The sequence below is a fragment of the Ascidiella aspersa genome, chromosome 6 (assembly GCF_963924565.1).
Source record: "Ascidiella aspersa chromosome 6, kaAscAspe10.2, whole genome shotgun sequence".
NCBI classification, from domain to species: Eukaryota; Metazoa; Chordata; class Ascidiacea; order Phlebobranchia; family Ascidiidae; genus Ascidiella; species Ascidiella aspersa.
Genome location: NC_139452.1, coordinates 7,374,566 through 7,383,317, shown reverse-complemented (window position 1 = coordinate 7,383,317; position 8,752 = coordinate 7,374,566). Strand labels below are relative to the sequence as shown.

Here is an 8,752-nt window from a genome sequence, read left to right as displayed (position 1 = left end):
TAATTACATTTTGAATTATTTTTTTACAAACCTAGGAAACATATAGGACATGTGATGTCTTAAAAAGACATTATACATTTAGAAAAACTGGCCGCTGTTATCAGTTTCAGAATCTTTCAAGGCATGCATAGTTAATTGTTTTAGCCTCCCTTTACCTAAAGTTTAGATAAGCATATTTTGTTGCCAATTTCATTATTTAAAACTGCTTTATTTATGTTGCAATACTGTTGACATGTGTATCAGATGGATTAATTTTTATATGTTCATTAAAGGAATTGCAACACCCTTGCACACTGCTTGTATGGTGTTTTATAAGCATTTTTAATTATTAGTTTTTGAAAAGCAGCATTCTTTGCCTTTTCATGTGTTCAGTGTAGCAGAGTTTCTCTAGTATTCTAGTTATAAGTGGGTACATCGTCTCTTAATTTCCATGTGACAATCCAGTGTCAAACCTTAACACAATCCTAATTATCCATGACCTTTTTATTTTTTTTTTTAGTTCTATATCCACAATCACCACTACCACCAACACACCATCAATGTCCACTAAAACTACAACAACTCCTGCCCCTTACCCAAAACCACCGGAAGAAACAACAACAACAGCAATAACAGAGAAAGAAACAGTCCCTCCCGTTGTTTCCACTACAAAACTGGCTGATCAACCAACATCATCTCCCCAGAGCGGTATGTATACAGCTAATGTGCAATAAAAAGTTTGCTGTTTCATACTAGAGTTGTGGTCAACATGTTATGGAGATATCTAATGATTGTTTGTAATGCCGCACATAAACTATCACTCTGTCAGAGTGATATAAAATCTTTAACTTTTATAACTTTCTAATTGATTCACCAAATAATGTAGTGGGCCTGACAAAAATTATAATTTTTCTATCAGTATTGCCATGCATTTTTAGCCGATAATGCCTGGTAGAAAAGGTACTAAAAATATAAAATATTTAATGCAGCATCTTAAAGTTTTCTGTTTTGGCAAGAAAACATATTTTGTTATAGTCTGTTAAGTAACTTGCAATTGACTAACAAACTTGAAAATGACCCAACCACCTCTATAAATTTTGTGACTAAACTATGTTTTCTACTTAGCCTTTTCATAACTTAAAGTTATATTTTTGCTGTTTTTATGGGCATATTTCTGTATCCATGGGTTTATATTTAATAAAAGGTTAAGCCGTATGCATTATGTAATACAGTTGTTCCCTTTTTAGTGTCATGGACTGTTCTATTTTAAACGTTCGGTTGAAAGCTGTTGACCCCCTAGCTAAACCAGTTAAACTGCAGGGGTTTAGCGTTTTTTCGAATAGGGCAAAGAATTTCAAATTTGGCATCATAAAGTCACATCATAACATGTCATTGAGCAAAAAATCTCAGATAGCTTCCTTTGGTGGTAAAACTTGTACTAAATATATAACGGAATTTAACTCTAAAATTCATGCAAGGGTTAAAAAGTTGTGTTTAGTGGTTTAACCAACAAAACTTTGAATTTAGAACTGGGTGCTAAGCATTAGGCAAAAAAGATTTGCACGTTCTTCAATATAATGTTATTTGAATTTGAATTTGCCAAATAACAAGAGTTGTTGGGGCTGCTAAGTGCCTGGGCTTGGCTGCTTAAAGATCCAAAAACTCTATGGTTTAAAAATTATTTAACCGAATAAATGAAATAAAAAACTGTGAACCATGTTGGGAACCACTGGCCCAGTATAAGAGCCTTAGTATAAGAAGAGTGAAATAATGTTTTTTTATATATTTTACAAATTATTATTAACACACTATTGTTTAGGTGGTAGTGGTTGGGTGGTGGGCATCATTGCTGGTATCATCATTATTGTTTTGGCAGTAGTTGGCTATATTTGGAAAAAGAAGAGGTAAAACATATTTTGCAGATTTGGATTTAAAAAATATACATTCCTTAGTTTTTATTGTAACAGCTGACCATTTTTTGTTGAAAAAATGTTATATACATGTATATCTTTGTCAAACACAGTGGTTTACTTGTTTGTTTGTTGAGTTATAGCCCTTTTTATTAATCTACGTCATCTTTTAGAAGCCGACCTGGTTCAAACCACGATGTGCGCTACAACCCGGTGAGTATTAGTATGAAACACCTATTTATTTTTTCAAGTTGTGATTAACATTTAATCTTAAATGGATTAGGAAGGTTAGGTAAAATATGTTGGTAGACATACTTCAACATTATCTTTAATTATAGTAGATAAGACTACAATTCTACATTGCATGATTGTGAAAACATTGGTTTCTAGCATAGTGCATTACTTTTAGACTTTTTCCATTCCACCAAATAGTTTCACCAATACCAAAACAATTTTTTTGTAACACATTCAAAATAAAACAAATATTTTTAGTGAATTTAATAAGATAACACACTTATAAAACTTTGACAATAACCGAGTTGTACAATCTTGTACTGTATTACTTCTGAATACCCGACCTTAGACAATTGCTATAGGATTTTGAAATTATGGCTTTTATTAGGTGCTGAGAAGTATGGGTGGCTGTCCGATTTGTTTTATAAAAAAGGCACTTGTTACTTGCAAATTTCAAGCCACCATCTACAAATTTTTTATTCACCTTATGTTTTAGTAATGTTATCGGGAGAAATATCTCTTCACTAACCTCGCTTTGAGGGCCATGGCTTAGACATTATTGTTGTGTTTCAAGAATGGCCAATTTGTCTTTTGCGGTGACCTAGGGATTGCTAGGTTTTTATCAAACTGAATTTTAACTAAACATTACCTGCAACACAACATGTCACAAATAAACATAGCGTAATAAATAACATTGAATAAGTTACATGGCACAAATTTACCGAATTGGTAGGAATTGGGACTCCATATTCAAGACACTCACCAAAGGATTCTGAATCTGGCAGTGGAGGGACTTCATGGTCTTCAGGGCAAGGAGCTAAATCCTGCACAGACACTGTCGATTCACACCCCCCTGGAAGACGAATATGTGCAAAACTTTGATTGGCTTCCAGCAAGTCTACCTCATCAACTAAGGGATCTTCTTTATTTCACACAAAACGTATCATCAAAACTTTTCCAGGCTGGTGCAGCCATGATGGTAATGATCTCCCCAGCATAGTTCTTCGTCCAAAGTTTAAAAAACGCTCATGAGGGGTTTTGTTTGTTGAGGTGCAAAGCAGAGATCTTACGGAATGAAGGGCCTCCACTAAGATTTCTTCCCATCTATCTTCTCCCAGACCCCTGTCCTTTAAAAGGAGTTTAACCGTTCGCCATATGGTTTGGTTCACTCTTTCACATTGGCTGTTACCAGTAGGATGATAGGGAGTAGTCCGACTTGGGACCACTCCTCTATCGGTCAAAAACTTTTTAAATTCACCAGAAGCAAAGGCTGTGCCCCGGTTACTGTGGACGAAAGAGGGTAGACCAAAAAGAGCAAAAAGCGAAGTTAGCAAAGCTATGATGGTTTTGGTAGTCATGTCAGAACAGGGAATTGCAAAAGGAAAACGGGAAAACTCATCCACCACAAAGAGAATGTAATGTCTTCTACCCCTGACAGGTCCTTTAAAATCAATGCTAATTCTTTCCCATGGAGCAGAAGCTTTGATTAAAGACTCATTAGACTTGCGGTGAAAACGAGGTTTTACTTCGGCACAAACTTTACATTCTGCACATGTTTGCCGAACCTCATTAATAGAGTAAGGTAAGTTGCGCGCTTTTATAAAATGAAGTAGGCGTGTTACCCCAGGGTGCCCCAATTGCCTATGGATTTGGACTAGTCCAGCATTTCCCATGAAACATAGAGAAGAAGTTCTTGAAAGGAGCAATGTTTAGTTTACCAGGACGGTGGTGAACGCGATATGAAAAGGCCTCCAGTTCAGCTTGCCACATCTGGAACTTAGCATTTTTTATTTTACCTGGGCGCACATGATCAAACATATAAGAAAGAGCACGCTGGTCAGTCAATAATGTAAAGGTGTTACCATGCAAGAAATGACTCCATTTTCTCGTAGCCTCCATAATAGCTGTAGCCTCCTTCTCCACGATAGGGTAGTTGAGTTCGCTTTTTGTAAAGGTCCGTGAGTAAAAAGCGACAGGGCGACCACATTGGTTCAGGGTAGCGGCCAGTGCAAATTGGGAGGCATCACATTCCACAGTAAAGGGTTGATAAGGATCAATATTTTTCAGACAGGCGGAAGCCAAACTTTTTCTAAGCTCTGCAAAAGCCATAGCTTGTGGTTTAGCCAATGGGAGAGCCTTTTCCTGAATGGCTTTGACAAGGAGTCGAACCTTATCTGAAAACTGATGAACCCAACGGGTATAGTATGCAAATAGACCCACAGCGCGTCGCAGTTCAACAAGAGTTTGAGGCACAGGCATGTTCAAGAGTGGCTACAATCGCTCAGGATAAGGCTGGATTTTACCAGGCTTTACCAGGTATCCCAACAGTTGAATTTCATTCTTTGCAATAGGTGACTTTTCTTTGTTGAAGGTGAGGCCTTCCTTCCCGGCAGCATGTAATAGGGCTTCAAAATTTCTGTCATGTTCCTCATGTGAGTTTCCCACCACAGTTACTTTGTCCAGGTAGGCAAACGTTTTTCTTAACCCATATTTTGAAATGATAGCATCTATTAGTCTTTGAAAAACAGATACTCTATTGGTCAATCCAAAAGGCAGTCTTTTATACTGATATAGTCGACCATCGGCCTCAAAAGCGGTTAAAGGTCTATCTTCTTCATGCAGGGGAATCTGATGATAGGCAGAGCGCAAATCAAGCGTGCTAAAGAGTTTACCTTTAGCAACAGCATTTACTTGATCATCTATCCTGGGCAGCGGATATGCATCTAGAAGTGTAAAGCGATTCACAGTTTGAGAGTAATCAATGACCAATTGACGGCGGTGATTACCACTCTTTGCAACAAAACTTGTGCACGCCAAGGACTTCTTGAAGGTTCAATAATCTCCTCTTCTAGAAGTTTTAAAACTACCTTATGGATAAAAGATTGGTCATCAGCGTAAGTAGGGCAAATGTTAAGAAGAGGACGAGGACCCTTAAAGTGAAAGAATGCCCCTTTATGAAGGCCGAGAAATGATTGTCCCAGAATAACTTCAGCACATAATTCATCAACCACCTCAAATGTCAGAGAATAGCGGGATTTGTTTAGCCACAATGTTGTACAAGTAGTGCCAATTACCTCAGCTGCAGCCTTTCGTGAAGCCATACCTACTTTGGATCTTTGCCCAGAAACAGGTAAGTGATGTTCCTGACATACTCGACTATCCAAGTAACATCCAGTTGCTCCAGAATCCACCAAAGCGTTTAGCAGCCTGGCACCAAGGGAGACTTTAATAAGTGCAGGATATAAACCTGAAGGTGGATCAGGCTGCCCATTCATCATATATATGAAAGAATTCTTGATAGATGCAAAAGTAGACTCTCCACTTTTCTGTTTGTGGCAGAACTGAAGCCAATGTCTTGAAGGAACTACTAAATCCCTTCTTTCTTATTCTTGACAAGCACTGTTTAGCATAGTGACCTTTGCGACCACAGGAGTTACAAGTAGCTTCTCTAGCTGGACAAGAGGAGCGGCCTCCAGGATGCAAAGAACCTCCACAGTAGAAACAATCTTTCTTAGCTATTGCAAAAACAGTGGACTCCGGAGTCTCTGAGGCTGCAATTGTCACATTTGTAGTTTCCTTAATAAAGGTCACGGCCTCATTCCTTGCTCATTCTAACACCAAAGCTTGATCAAAGGATTCTTTACCGGTAACCTTATTTTTCTCAAGAAGTCTTTGTCGGGGGCTACCATGCCACTAATAAAGGAGTCGCGAACCATTTCTTGTCAATAAGTATCTGCATCGACATCCTGAAAATCACAGGATTTAGAAAGCTCATGCAAAGCATACATGAAATCAGTTAGGTTCTCATCCGGTTTCTGTTTTCTCACCATCAATAAATAACGAGCTACTGTGATGTTATTTTCTTTCAGAAAAATTTTGTTAAGAGTCTTTTTAGCAGATTGAAAGGTTTCACGGATTCTACATAGGAGTAGAGTTTGTGCAATATGCCATTGACAAGGAGGTCTAATTTTTCTTCTGATGATAAAGTAATAACACCACCTGTTTCTTGGCTGGTTCCACTCCGATGGCTATTTTGTGTTTTCTCAATGGCTCGAATAAAACCATCAAATGAATGCCACCAATGTTTATACATTTTAATGGCCTCTGGGTCATTAGGATCAAGTTCCAGATGATCTGGCCTCATCAGTCTCTCCATTGTGATTGGTAAAGTGCAAGGTCAATGTTAACAAATCAGTTCATAAAACTGTGGTGACCTAGGGGTTGCTAGGTTTTTTTTAACTGAATTTTAATTAAACATTACCTGCAACACAACATGTCACAAATAAACATAGCGTAATAAATAACATAGAATAAGGTACATGGCACAAATTTACCACATCTTTTTTAGGAGTCTCTTTATTCTTTTAGTTTATAACCTGCAATTTTGCTGCAGTACCTACTACTATTATTGCAAACATTTATCAAAATTGTTTACTAGAAATTTCAGGTTCCACCAAATGATGGTGGAAACATGATAATTGAAAGTCGTAATCGATTAAATATTGTTATGTATACCACTCGCCAGTGTTTTAATTATTTATTTCAATGACTTGACTAAAGCGCACTTCGGTCTCCGTGGACTTATCTTACTTTAGTCTTATGGACAAATGACTTGGACTTTTCTTGGTATTTGCTAGATTTTTGATGTTTTCTAATTAAAACATCACTTAGAATCGGATAAGTTTACCAATTTGATTAGTTTAACATATTATTTTAATGCAAATAACTTGACATGGACTAACTTGTTACTTTTTGCAAATAAATTGACTCCCAACTTGATGACAACACTGCCACCCATACCTAATATTTGGTTTAGATGTGATACATTTTTGTCAATGTACAATTTTACTCAAGCGATAAATTTGTCACACTTGGCGACAGCAAAAACGCGCCTGAACCCATCAGTATACTGTGAACTATCATATATTATTTTTAACAGTCGCCAGTTGATCAAAATGGAGCAACTCCGGCCGCCAATTCAAGCCAAATTATGTCAGCACCGGGACCACAATTAGAGCAAGTTAGGGTTGATCGACCAATTGACACCACTGACCCTTCAGCTCCCCTTTTGGTAAGTAAACTTTATGCAAATAGAAATCGCAACTAATTAAAAAAAATGTAACTAGAACCCAAAAACAATATTTAGGTATCGTAATTGATTTTTCCCTCTGAATTTCTCCTTATCGCTATTACCTGACATTTATAAACCGACCTTATCATCGTATTGGTTAAACATTTTTAGCCTCTCGTTCCTATTCTTTGATCACAGTGTATAACCATTTATTGGTATTGTAAAAACCATTTTATGCAACCGTTTACAATAACGTATATAAAATGCCATGTTCCAACGTCCTAAAAAACACAAAATATATTTGATTGCGCAATGCTCGCTTTTCCACGATAGTTTTTTACATTATCTGGGGACCAGGTATTTCTTTTCGTAAGTCAAACTTGTCCCACGATTTAAATAGTGGTGTACATGACCTTTTCTGCGTTTATATTATTCTGCCCTATACAAAAGTATTTGACTCGAAATTATTTTAGTACCTTTTGTATAAACACCTTCCAATTTGATTATATCTCATATTGTTTTGAAACCGGATCGCGCGAAACCGATCGGAAATTTTCTTAACGGCAACGTATAAAACTCCGTGGACTGCGTAAACATGCACTTTAAATTTCGACTTATTAGCAGGAGTTCTTATCCTGACCAGTCGGATGCAGGGCTAAACCAATAATCCGCACGAAATCCTTCCTCACTGCTGAATAATTCGCATTACTAAGCTGAAATATTCAAAATAGATAATCAGGCCAAATTTGCTTTAGCATTACAAAATGCAGTTGCCTCCAGTCTAAAAGGAATTATTAGTTGTTAAAAAACTTTTACGACAGAATCGCTGTCATGGATTCTAAATCTTGTCTGAAATTCCCATATTATCTGGTACCGGATCACCACCGATACCATCCTAGTATCAGACGCGTACCGGTACTACCACTTGGCATCGGGTATCGGGTCAGATCCGATATTATAGAACAAATTTAGTTACAAATATAGATTTTGATTTTAATATTGATTTCAACCAAATCGTGGATCGTGGTGGATACACCCTAATGTTGTTTCAGCACGCGTGCATTCGCAGCAACAGGACACTTATTTGCAATCCTATTCTTAAACGAGTCCTATTATTACACAACAATAATTTTGTTAAATATTGTTTTGTAAATTTGTAGTGAATTTATTCAATGGCTTGAAGAAAGCATACATAAGCTCTGTTGGCGATTTACTTGACTTTGATAAATTATCTTAGCTTTAGTCTTTTGTATAAATGTCTTGAACTTGAGTGTTTTCATTAATTAACATAATTGGTAAATTTTGCTTTGTTTTACCCCAACTTTTGCTTGTAAAACAGTTTGCTCACTATATGTTAGGATATTGTTTTTGTCTAATTAAAACATCACTTAGAATCGGATATGTTTGCCAATTTTATTAGTTTAACATAATGTTTTGACGGGAATGACGTGACATCGACTAAATTGCTATTTTTATTTCAAATCAATTGACTTGAACTTGTTTATAACACTGCCACCTATACCTAGTGTTTGGTTCAATGGTTATACAGGTTTGTCAA

At 36.8% G+C, this 8,752-nt stretch overlaps 1 pseudogene; it reads right to left on the bottom strand.

The window, feature by feature from the left end:
* Positions 1-2,761: 2,761 nt before the first annotated feature.
* Positions 2,762-3,761, bottom strand: LOC146139433 (uncharacterized; annotated as a pseudogene).
* Between the last annotated feature and the right edge of the window lie 4,991 nt (positions 3,762-8,752).